Raw genomic sequence first — 13,594 nt, 5'->3', positions numbered from 1 at the left:
TTGATAACTATTGTTATAAGCGAACTCGGCGAATGGAAGGGATTTCTCCCAATCCATTCCAAATGAGATGACAGAAGCTCGGAGCATATCCTCTAGAATTTGATTGACTCGTTCTACTTGACCACTTGATTGGGGGTGGAAGGCGGTGCTAAAGGAGAGACGAGTTCCCATAGCATTTTGGAAACTTTCCCAAAATCAAGAGGTGAAGAGACTTCCACGGTCTGAGTTAATCTCCAATGGAACACCATGAAGAGACACTATTTGGGAGATGTACAAGTCAGCTAGCTAGCTAGCGGTTATACTCTCACGAACAGGTAGGAAGTGGGCTACTTTGGAAAGACAATCGACAACAATGAAGATAGCATTATTCCCTCTCTTGGTCCTGGGAAACCCGTTAATGAAATCCATACCAATTTTATCCCATTTCCATTCAGGAATAGCCAAAGGTTGAAGGGTGCCAGCAGGCCGTTGATGCTCTGCTTTAACACGACGACAGACGTCGCAACTAGAAATGTATTGAGCAATTTCTCTCTTAATCCTAGTCTACCAAAACCTCTGGCATAGGTCTTGATACATTTTAGTACTACCGGGATGAATGGTGAGAGGGGATTCATGAGCTTCCTTAAGGATCAGTTGCCGTAGTTGCTGTTTCTTGGGAACCACTAGGCGGTTCTCAAAGAAGACAACACCTTGATCATTCATAGAGAAACATTTGGCAGCTCTGCTAGCAATGTTCTGCTTGATCCGAGATATCCCCTTGTCATACTGCTGGGCGGTTATGATCTGATCCATAAGGGTCGGTTTCACCACCAAGGTAGATAGGAATCCCTAAGGAACAATGTGAAGATTAAGCTTCCGAAATTCCTCATGGAGAAGTGGTTGACCTTGTTGTAACATTAGGTTGTTACAATAGGATTTACGACTTAGTGCATCAGCCATAACATTGGCTTTTCCGGGGTGTAAGTTATCCCTAAGTCGTAATTTGAGATCAACTCGACCCAACATCTTTGCCTGAGATTCAAATTGGGTTGGGTGAAGATATATGTTAGACTTTGGTGATCGGTGAAGATCTCGCAACGATTACCGAGAAGGTAATGTCGCCAAGTTTTAAGTGCATGGACTACAGCTGCAAGTTCTAGATCATGTGTGGGATAGTTTTCCTCGTTTGGGTGTAATTTCCGTGAAGCATATGCAATTACCTAACGATCTTGAATGACTATGCAACCTAGTCCTTGTCGCGAGGCGTCGTAGTAGATAATAAAGTCCTTGGAGAAATCTGGTGGTACCAGTACGGGAGCAGATGTTAGACGTCTTTTCAGTTCTTGGAAACTGAACTCGCACTATGGGTTCCACTCGAACTTTTTATCTTTCTTGAGGAGTTCAGTTAGAGGTTTAGCAACCTTGGAGAAATTCTCGACGAAGCGGCGACAATAGCTCGCTAAGCCAAGGAAACTCCGAACTTGCTTCACTGTCTCAGGTGGAGTCCAATCAAGGACAGCTTGAAATCACTCGGGATTGATAGCAATACCGTTACCAGAGATTACATGGCCTAGGTAGGTCACTTCTGGCAACCAAAATTCACATTTGGAGAATTTGGCATAAAGGCGATGCTCTCGAAGTTTCGTCAATACCAGCCTTAGATGTTCGACATGTTCTTCCTCATTCTTGGAGTAGATGAGTATATCGTCAAGTTATACCATGACGAATTTATCCAAATACTCCATGAAGATCGAGTTCATTAACCGTGAGAAGGTCGCTGGGGCATTGGTTAAACCGAAGGACATGACAGTGTACTCGTATTGGACATAACGAGTAACAAAGGCCATTTTGGGAATGTCCCCGATTTTGATTTTTATTTGATGGTAGCCCAACCTCAAATCCATTTTGGAAAATACTGAGGATCCAGCAAGCTGATCATACAGATCGTTGATCCTGGGGAGCGGATACTTGTTCTTGATAGTGACCAAGTTGACAGGTCGGTAATCTACCACCATCTGATCCGTTCCATCCTTCTTCTTGAGGAAGAGGACGGGGTAAGCCCATGGAGAAGAACTAGGACGGATGAAACCCTTTTTCAAGGACTCATCGAGTTGTTTCTTACGTTCAGCTAGTTCTAGGGGTGCCATCTTATAAGATCTTCTAGAGATTGGAACGGTTCCTGGTACAAGGTCTATCACGAACTCGACATCCCTGTCAGGTGGAACACCTGGCAGTTCTTCTGGATAGACATCCGGGAAGTCACGGACTACCGGAATATCTTCAAGGTTTGGAAGGGGGTTGGCATTTAGGGAGTACAGTTGGCGCTTGGCCACTCGAGTTAAGACATTGACTGTCTTGCCCGATGGGTGAGTAAGTTGAACAGTTCTAGTGGCAGAATCAATCTTAGCATAATGGGCTGACATCCAGTCCATACCTAAGATGATATTTATGTCTGAGGACTTGAGAGATATTAAGGATGCAAGTAAGATAAGTATCGAAAAGAATTTCATTCCCATGGCTTACTCTAGAAGTTTTCCATTTGGAAACCGGAGTTTGAATTACCATGGAAGTGGGCATGTCACTGAATGTCGTGTTATGCAATCGAGCATAGCTCTCAGATATGAATGAATGAGATGCTCCAGTATCGAAAAGACCAGATGTCGGATGGCAGTTAAAAAGAAGCATACCAAGGACGACGTTAGGATCATCATGAGCCTCCTCTCCTGAGACATAGTTAACATGGCCACGCGCAGTGGTGGCTGGCTTGGCATAAAGTACCTTTCCCGCTGGCTTACCACGGCCAACGAACTTTCCAGACTGGTTGGGGTTGTTGTTCTGGGGACACTCTCGACTGTAGTGACCTGGCTCTCCACACTTGAAACATGTCACAACATTGGGGCGTGGAGCAGCATTAGCAGCGGGGCCACCATAGGTCTTAGGCAGTGCGAACTGCTGGTTGGGGCGAGGCGCCTCAAAGGATGGCCTTGGAGTGAACCTGGGTGGCAGAGCTGTGTTTGAATCCACACCCGACGCTTCTGAGATCCAGAGCCGGATGAAGAACCAAAGTCACGGGAGTGCTTGCGTGAAGCGCCATAGTCAGTCTGACCTGTCTCAGCACTGATGGCCTTATTGACCTACTTCTGGAAGGAGGTGCACTCATGCAGACGAAGATAACGGCAAAGCTCGGGGCTAAGTCCCTTGCGGAACCTTGCCTGCTTCTTGGCGTCGGTGGACACCTCTTCAGGAGCATAACGTGCAAGATTTCCAAACTCACGGCTATATGCATCCACGGTTAGTCTGCCTTGGGTGAAATTGCAGATTCTTCCCTCTTAAGATCCATGAGACCCTGCAGAATGTGATGCTCACAGAAAGCCTCACTGAATTCAGCCCAAGTAGTGATTTGGCCAGCCGGGCGCATAGCCTCAAAGTTTTCCCACCAAAGGCTAGCAAGGCCTTCGAGGTGATAGGCAGCGTAGGTAACCTTATCAGCTTCGGCTACGTTGGCAGAACGTAGCTTATGGGTGATGCTGCGAAGCCAATCATCCACATCGAGGGGCTCGACGAGATGATTAAACTTCGGTGGGTACAACTTGACAAAGTCATCGATTGACACCAAGTCGTTGCTCTAATGACGTGCAGTATTCTGCTCAATCCGCTCCTACAAGCGGTTAGTCTCTTGCTTGTTTCTTTCTGCCTCCAGCATAACTTCGGCCAGAGAAGGCGGGTGAGGCAGATTCTCATCCCTAGCTGCACTGGCTTCACCCTGCTCCGGGGCAGCAGGGTTGCTACGGGTGTTGACCATCGTTGGAAAAACAAGACAACGGTTTAGACAAGGATGGCACAATCTTGGCAAGGAAGTGCAGAATGTAATGGATAACACGGAATGCTGAGATGATCATTTGCACGACATGGTAATATAGGAACTGACATATATATACCACGGTCATACACACCGTACATAGTTTAGTACAAGCCCAGGCTAGAGTACAACTACGGTGAAAGACATTACATCCCATCGAAGGCATTCCAAGCTCCTATACATTATTTTTATACACCTCCGGAACGTGATACACACCAAGTTGTATCCCACGGGTCACGCAGGACTGTGGAGAATACTAGCGAAGCTACTACCAACTCAGACGCCTCCGTAGTAGTCTTCATAGGGATCACCACCATGTCCTGGGAGCTGAACATGATCATCTGGAAACAGTCGGTCCTGTGGAGCTTGCAGTCCATAGGGACTCGGATGTGGCCTTGGTACAACAAACGGTGGCATACGGGTCCACGGGGAGGGGTGATGCCTCCTACATCACGCCAGTCCATACAATCTGGCAAACCAGACTGCACGGGGTACATGTCCCTCATGTCCATATACCCAGCCTGCACGGCAGGTGCAAACCATGTCAGAGTGGCCCAGTGATTAGAACGAGAGTTGAAGAGCTCCATTCGCAAGGCACGATTCTCACGGTCCTTGTCCTCAAGCATCTCTGCGGTGGTGCGGAGTAGTGAATCCTCATGTGTAGTCACAATACATAGCCTGATAGTACCCTTGTGCCCCAGGGAGTGATGCTGGCATGTAGCAGAAATCAGTGTTACAAAGCAAGGCAGTTCTGGCTCGTACGATAGTCATCATCGAGTAAGTTGCGTCCTGTACGGACATCTCGATGGTAACCCCAAGTCCATAAGAGCAATGGAGGGGTTCAGTAGCTCTAGGATAAGAAGGGTATATCCTGACTGTACAAAGGTATTGGCTCTGATTGAAGTCTCGAAACTGCTCCCCGACGGTATACTCAGGATACCATCGATAGCCTGTCTCGATCATCACTCGGACCAGCATGGCCGTGTGACCAGGTACATCGAGGCACCGAGTCAGACAAACCACTTGATTCTGGGAGCAGTTGGCCATCTGAAAGCACGAAATAATGCAAGGCATTAGAATTTTCTAGGAGAAATCAGACAGCATAACGGCACTATCATATACGTGAGCCTGTAACACCTCATATCCCTTTGCGGCCTCACGCATGGTATTTCCACGGGTGTCGCCTTACCATGGCCCGGGACCGTTTGCGCCTTTTGGCTCACGTATATGATAGTGCCGCTAGCATCCATATGACAGAGAACCCGGGCCGACAAAGCTAGTCGTGAACCCAAAGCGGCACAAAATTACGGGGACATGCATACATGAATCAACATCGAGCATGTCGGTCAGCAGCATGTGAATCCAGGCTGTAGCACTGGGCTAACAGGACTGCGGGAACCCGGGCTGTAGCAGGCTAGGAAGGACTCCGGATGTCACCGCATGACATTTCCCTGAAGGGACAAACACAGGAACGAAGTGAAACACATGCCGGCCAGTCAAGTGTTCCGGAGCAGTAGTGCTGGGCTAGCAGGACTCCGGTGAACCAGGCTGTAGTGGACTTGTAACGCCCCGTATGTAACTTGCCATATTTGTATTCCAACTCTTGCCATTTTCGGCTCTAAATTATGATATTCCCTCGTGGTTGGGTTTTGTCTTCGTTTTGCATTTTGTCAATGTAATGCATTTCATATCACGTCATCATGTGCATCTCATTTGCATACGTATTCGTCTCATGCATCCGAGCATTCTCCCCGTTGTCCATTTTGCATTCCGGCACTCTTACGTCCTCCGGCGCCCCATTTTGCCTCTTTTCGTGTGCGGGTGTTAAACATTCTTGGAGTGGACCGAGATTTTCCAAGCGGCCTTGGTACACTACCGGTAGACCGCGTGTTAAGTTTCGTGCCATTTGGAGTCCGTTTGATACTCCAACAGTTAACCGAGGTACCGTAAAGGCCTCGTGTGTGTTGCACCCCAAGACCCCTTCAAAGTGGCCCAAAACCCATCCAAACCCACTCCATCCTCTTGGCTGTTCGATCACGATCGCATGGCCGAAAACCGCACCTCATTTGGACTCTCCTAGCTCCCAGAATTTATAGATTCACCTTCCCCTCCGAAATTCGCGGTCTAGAAACCCTAGCCCCGCTCCTCCGCGCCACCGGACACGTCCGCTCTGGCCGGACGCGTCAGCCACCGCCACCGCGCCTATCGCCGCCTGATAGGTGGCGCGCCCGCCGCCCCCGCGCCACCGGCCTGCCTGGCCCATGCCCGGCCCCCGCGGCCTAGCTCCTCCGCGCCGCCTCGCGCCGACTGCCGCCGCCCATGCTCGCCGCCTCTCCGCCGCGGGACCTCGCTGCGCCGCCGTCTAGTTCCTCGCCGGCACTGACCTTCGCCGCCTCGCCCGTCCTCCGCCTTCCTCCCGCCTCGACGTCCGCCACCGCGCCGCCCTCGTCGTCGACAGGTGCTCCGGTGACCGGATCCGAGGCCGCCCCGACTCCCTCCGTCTCCGGCGACCTCCACTCACTCCGGCCACCCCGGCGGTCTCCGGCAGCTCGCCGGCGTACCTCGAAGTCCGCGCAGATCCTGATCGGGAGAGAGGGCTGACTTCGAATTTTCCTCTAAGTCCTTTTATATTGCATTTTCTAGCCATGTTCATCATACCATATCTCTGCATCCGTAGCTCCGTTTTGCGCGTGTGATATATCAAATTGTTTGTTAGGATGTCCTCTTCATTTTGTTCCATTGCACCATGCTTGTTTGAGTCCATCTTGATGCCCAAAATGCTGTTGCAAGAGTGCTATATAATGTTAGTTTCTGTTTCTTATTCAGTTTATGAGCATTTGTCATTTTTGCCATGATTATTGTGTGCCTCCTATGAACTTGAGCCCTACATGTGTTTTGGGCTATGCCATGCCATCTTTACAGGGGTGTATGCCATGTATTTTTGTGATCAATGTGGTGACTAGCACATGCATGCAAAGTAGCTCTCGTGATGTTGCTGATTTCAGGGACTTGAATTCTTCTAAGTCATTTCCCTGATGTTATTCTTTGCCATGTATTCATGTTGCACAGAGTGATCGATGCCTCTTTTGAGCATGTTCAGTAAGGATGATTTTGAGATATTGTTATGTTATATCCATCCATATCTTTTTTTGCAATTATGGAGTCACCTAGCATGACTCAATATTGCTCTACTTTTGCTATAAAATATTCCTGGTAGATTGTTTAGATGTTATTCAATTTTGCCAAGGTTGTTGTAGTTGATCCTTGCATGCTATGAGATGGTTCTTGCCATGTTTAGCTTCCTGATCATGTCTTCTTGCTGGGTGTATTCTTAGTTTGTCTTGCAATGCCTTGTGGTGAGTGCATCGAGCTTGCAAACATGCCTACGTAACTCTGTTTTACCATGTCCAGTTTTTTGCTAAGTCTGAATCTGTTAACGAAACTTGCTACGTTTACATGGGTGCCATCATGTTTTCTGATCCTTTTTGGCTTATGGTCAGTAAGAGACTTTTGTTATATGCTTTGAGTAGATTCATGCCATGCCTTGTATTTCTATGATCTGATCCTATAGCATGTTGTTATCTTGCTCTAAACATTGCTTCCTGATGTTAATTCCTGGCATGTTATTTTTGTCAAGCATCTTGAGTATATCACTGCCAAAGTCTGTGATGCTGTTATCTTTTACACTTTTGCCATACTTGTTTGAACCTGCTATTGTGTGAATTAGCCGTAGCTTAGTGTTCATATTTTGTCAAGCATCTTGAGTATATCACTGCCATGTGCTTTGTTGCTATGTAGAGTGCAGTAGCTTATTTTCTTGATGCATTTTAGATGGCATGGTGCTGTTAATTGTAGAATAGTGCCATTTTTCTTTTGCTTGCCATTTGCAAACGGTGCATCCGTTTCCAGTGATCTTTATATCGATTTCGACCGAAATCAACTCATCCTTCCAGCGGCGCTCTTGGTTTGCCAAGTTGAGGCCTGGTTTGTTGTAGTTGATCCTTGCATGCTATGAGATGGTTCTTGCCATGTTTAGCTTCTTGATCATGTCTTCTTGCTGGGTGTATGCTTAGTTTGTAATGCCATGCCTTGTGGTGAGTGTATCGAGCTCGCAAACATGCCTACGTAACTCTGTTTTGCCATGTCCAGTTTTCTTCTAAGTCTGAATCTGTTAACGAAACTTGCTATGTTTACATGGGTGTCATCATGTTGTCTGATCCTTTTTGGCTAATGGTCAGTAAGGGACTTTTGTTATATGCTTTGAGTAGATTCATTCCATGCCTTGTATTTCTATGATCTAATCCTGTAGCATGTTGTTATCTTGCTCTAAACATTGCTTCCTGCTGTTAATTCCTGGCATGTTGTTATTTTCCACTAAGTCTGTGATGCTGTTATCTTTTGCACTTTGGCCATGCTTGTTTGAACCTACTATTATGTGAATTAGCCGTAGCTCAGTGTTCATATTTTGTCAAGCATCTTGAGTAGATCACTGGCATGTGCTTTGTTTCTATGTTAGAGTGCAGTAGCTTATTTTCTTGATGCATTTTAGATGGCATCGTGCTGTTAATCGTAGAATAGTGCCATTTTTGTTTTGCTTGCCATTTGCAAACCGTGTATCCGTTTCCAGAGATATTTATATCGATTTCAACCGAAATCAACTCATCTTTCCAGCGGCGCTCTTGGTTTGCCAAGTTGAGGCCTGGTTCAATCTTTTCCTTCCGGAGCATGCATATGCATTGCATAGTACATCCCGCATATCATGCCATGTTTTGCAACATGTTGCTTGCGCATTGCACCGTGGTTGATTGTTGTCTCCTTTGCTTGTGTTCTTGCCTTGGGTAGAGCCGGGAGATGAGTACGTGATCGAGGAAACCGTTGAGTACGCTTACGAGGATCAAGCTTACGTCAACTCAGAGCACTTTGCAGGCAAGATGACCATACCCTCGAAATCACTTCTATCTTTGCTTGCTAATTGCTCTCTCTATTGCTATGCCTATGCCGCGATACCTACCACTTGGTATATCATGCCTCCTTATTACATGCAAAATAATGATTCCTCCACCTGACATCAGCGACCCACCGAAAGGGCCTCTGTATATCGCGAAAAAACGTTACCGCCGCTGACAGCTCAGACCCACTAGCTATATCTTCGCACGCAAGGAAGTGCCTCCTTATTACGCACAAAAAATGAATACTCCCCCTGTTAGCTGGGACCAAGTATAGTGGCAGGGTGACTTGTGGGCCTACTAAGTTGACGGGGACAGAGGGCTTTTTCAACTTAGTCAATATGCACGATTCTAGCTCAAGTGACCGTACGATGTCCATCCAACGGCCGTAGTGCTTCTTCAACCTCTGGTCTTCTTGCTCTAGCCGCCCAAACCAGCGCCGGTCGTGCCTCGTGCTCCTGCCTCCCATGGCCGGCTGCGATGCGGCGGAGGCCTCACCGCCCCTACTACTCCCATCGCTGGCTAGGCCATCCCTCTATTCACCCACACCCCCTGTTATTCTGTGGCGACGGTAGCCTCACACCGCAGCGAACCAGTGAGCCCTCATACTCCTCTATGTGTGGGCATCCACTGCCACGTCTTCCTCGGCTCCGCGTCGTCCCCTTCCTAGGCCTCGCTGTCGTCCACCGCCCTGGTGCTCTCGGCGCAGCGTGGTCAATGTGGTCAAGGAAAGGCTTCCATCGGACGTGGACTGTACGTGGAGAGGCTGACAGCTAGGTCCACGGCCACAGCAAGGAAGTGCCTCCTTATTACGTGCAAAATAATTATTCCTCCACCTGACAGTGGGAACCACCGGTCGGGCCACCGTATTTCGCCCCCATGACTGCTGGGACCCACCAGCTACATCTTCGCACGCAAGGAAGTGCCTGACAGTCGGGACCCACCTGGTCGAAGCGTACGTAGCGTTGTCATTCTAGTCGCGAACATGTACGTACATATATACTGGTCGATGTAGAGGCGCGCACGTGTCATAGTAGAGGCGGCCAGGGTGCAAGAAAGAAAATATGACCACGTATGTGTACATACGGGCAGGGTCTCGAACGCCTACTCGCGCATACGTATGGCCAGGGCTCGTGTACATGGCTGGGTCGGAACAGAGAAACATCGTCGTTGTCGTGTTCATGGGGAGGCAATGGAATGCGTCGTGTTCATCCGGAGGGCTTGGATGGAACCGGCGATGGAAACAAGGCCTGGCGTACCGCAGAACGGAGGAAACGTCTTTGTGTTCGACCGGCCACGTTCAAAACAGGATCCTGTTCATCGGGAGGGGTCTGGCGTACCGCAAAACGGAGGAAACGGACCTCCTACGGTCGAAACGGGGGTCCTGTTGATCGGGAGGGGTGTGGCGTACCGCAAAACGGAGGAAACAGACTTGTGTTGGAGCGCTACGGTCGAAACGGGTGTCCTGTTCATCGGGAGGGGTGTGGCATACCGCAAAACGGGACTCCACGAGATACTGTTCATCTCCACCGTCGACCTCCTCCAGCCTCCATGGGCTCCTGTTCATCCAGCCTCCACCGCGCGCTACTCCACCGGCTACTATTCAACCACCCCTCCACCGTCTACTGTTCATCCAGCCCTCCATACCGCGGGGTCCTGTTCAACCACCCCTCCACGGGCACCCCTCCACCGTCTACTATTCATCCAGCCCTCCACCACACCACGGGGTCCTGTTCATCTAGAGGCAACGCCACCACTCACTGTTCATCCAACCCGTCCCCCCCCCCCCGCAATGCTCACTGTTCATTCCGGAGGCAGCATCGATCGGCTTTAGTTAGCAGGAGTAGCGAAGGAATCACTCGATCGGGTTCAGTTAACATCCATCGATCGATCGCTCGGGTTCAGTAACGCGTAGCCTGCAGTGCAATCGCTCGGGTTCAGCTAGAGCCCAACGCCTCGCTCGGGTTCAGTTAGAGCCAACGCCTCGCGTACACGCGCGTACGTGTACGAGAGAAATGCGCATCGCTCGGCCCCGACCTCCCACCATAACCGGGAACTCCCCAAAATTTTCCTACACCTCGCTTCTACCACGTTTTTTTCCGTCATGGACGGACCGAAGAATGTCATGCAGCTGTGTCTCCGGCCCGCCCAGGACGAAAAGCCCATTTTCTGTCATGATTTTTTGTCATAGAAGTAGGAGCCCACCACATCTATGATGATACCTGGTTTTTTCACAATTATCGTCATAGAAGTGTCATATGTATGACAGAAAAAAATTTCGTTCGGCCCAAAATGTCACGGATGTGTCTTTTTTTGTAGTGGTGGTACACTCGGCTTGATCAAGGATACGAACGGGATATTCCCGGTATGTGAGATTATCTTGGAGATCAAGCGCTTCGTGGTCCACTCCACGGATAGGATACGAGAAGCAACGCCTGAGTTGAGAAACGTGGAAAACATCATGAACTCTGGAAAGATGCGAAGGTAGTTCCAATTGGTAGGAAACTTCTCCTCGTTTGGCAAGAACATGAAAGGGTCCAATGTAACAAGGAGCCAATTTGCCTTTGATACCGAAATGATGGGTTCCCTTCAAAGGAGTGACCCGAAGGTAAGGCTTCTCGCCAACTTCATAAGTCATCAGCCTATGTTTGCGGTCATATTGGCTCTTTTGACGAGATTGGGCTGTTTTCAATTTCTCACGAATAATGCGAACCTGCTCTTCTCCTTCCCGAATCATATCCGGGCCAAAGAGTTGTCTTTCCCCGGTTTCTGACCAGTTAAGAGGCATTCAACATTTTCGTCCATAGAGAACTTCGAAAGGAGCTTTGCCCAAGCTAGCTTGATAACTGTTGTTATAAGCGAACTCGGCGAATGGAAGGCATTTCTCCCAATCCATTCCAAATGAGATGACAGAAGCTCGGAGCATATCCTCCAGAATTTGATTGACTCGTTCTACTTGACCACTTGATTGGGGGTGGAAGGCGGTGCTAAAGGAGAGACGAGTTCCCATAGCATTTTGGAAACTTTCCCAAAATCGAGAGGTGAAGAGACTTCCAGGGTCTGAGTTAATCTCCAATGGAACACCATGAAGAGACACTATTCGGGAGATGTACAAGTCAGCTAGCTGGCTAGCGGTTATACTCTCACGAACAGGTATGAAGTGGGCTACTTTGGAAAGACGATCGACAACAATGAAGATAGCATTATTCCCTCTCTTGGTCCTGTGAAACCCGGCAGTGAAATCCATACCGATTTTATCCCATTTCCATTCAGGAATAGCCAAAGGTTGAAGGGTGCCAGCAGGCCGTTGATGCTCTGCTTTAACACGATGACAGACATCGCAACTAGCAATGTATTGAGCAATTTCTCTCTTCATCCTAGTCGACCAAAACCTCTGGCGTAGGTCTTGATACATTTTAGTACTACCGGGATGAATGGTGAGAGGGGATTCATGAGCTTCCTTAAGGATCAGTTGCCGTAGTTGTTGTTTCTTGGGAACCACTAGGCGGTTCTCAAAGAAGACAACACCTTGATCATTCACAGAGAAACATTTAGCAGCTCTGCTAGCAATGTTCTGCTTGATCCGAGATATCCCCTTGTCATACCGCTGGGCGGTTATGATCTGATCCATAAGGGTCGGTTTCACCACCAAGGTAGATAGGAATCCCTGAGGAACAATGTGAAGATTAAGCTTCCGAAATTCCTCATGGAGAAGTGGTTGACCTTGTTGTAACATTAGGTTGTTACAATAGGATTTATGACTTAGTGCATCAGCCATAACATTGGCTTTTCCGTGGTGTAAGTTATCCCTAAGTCGTAATTTGAGATCAACTCGACCCAACATGTTTGCCTGAGATTCAAATTGGGTTGGGTGAAGATATATTTTAGACTTTGGTGATCGGTGAAGATCTCGCAACGATTACCGAGAAGGTAATGTCGCCAAGTTTTAAGTGCATGGACTACAGCTGCAAGTTCTAGATCATGTGTGGGATAGTTTTCCTCGTTTGGGTGTAATTTCCGTGAAGCATATGCAATTACCTGATGATCTTGCATGACTATGCAACCTAGTCCTTGTCGCGAGGCGTCGTAGTAGATAATAAAGTCCTTGGAGAAATCTGGTGGTACCAGTACGGGAGCAGATGTTAGGCATCTTTTCAGTTCTTGGAAGCTGAACTCTCACTATGGGTTCCACTCGAACTTTTTATCTTTCTTGAGGAGTTCAGTTAGAGGTTTAGCAACCTTGGAGAAATTCTCGACGAAGCGGCGACAATAGCTCGCTAAGCCAAGGAAACTCCGAACTTGCTTCACTGTCTCAGGTGGAGTCCAATCAAGGACAGCTTGAAATCACTCGGGATTGATAGCAATACCGTTACCAGAGATTACATGGCCTAGGTAGGTCACTTCTGGCAACCAAAATTCACATTTGGAGAATTTGGCATAAAGGCGATGCTCTCGAAGTTTTGTCAATACCAGCCTTAGATATTTGACATGTTCTTCCTCATTCTTGGAGTAGATGAGTATATCGTCAAGGTATACCATGACGAATTATCCAAATACTCCATGAAGATCGAGTTCATTAACCGAGAGAAGGTGGCTAGGGCATTAGTTAAACCGAAGGACATGACGGTGTACTCGTACTGGCGATAACGAGTAACAAAGGCCGTTTTGGGAATGTCCCCGATTTTTATTTGATGGTAGCCCAACCTCAAATCCATTTTGGAAAATACTGAGGATCTAGCAAGCTGTTCATACAGGTCGTTGATCGTGGGGAGCGGATACTTGTTCTTGGTAGTGACCAAGTTGACAGGTC

The sequence above is a fragment of the Triticum urartu genome, chromosome 4, assembly GCF_003073215.2.
Source record: "Triticum urartu cultivar G1812 chromosome 4, Tu2.1, whole genome shotgun sequence".
Lineage (NCBI taxonomy): Eukaryota > Viridiplantae > Streptophyta > Magnoliopsida > Poales > Poaceae > Triticum > Triticum urartu.
The sequence above is the reverse complement of the archived record's forward strand: the minus strand, read 5'-3'. Positions refer to the sequence as shown.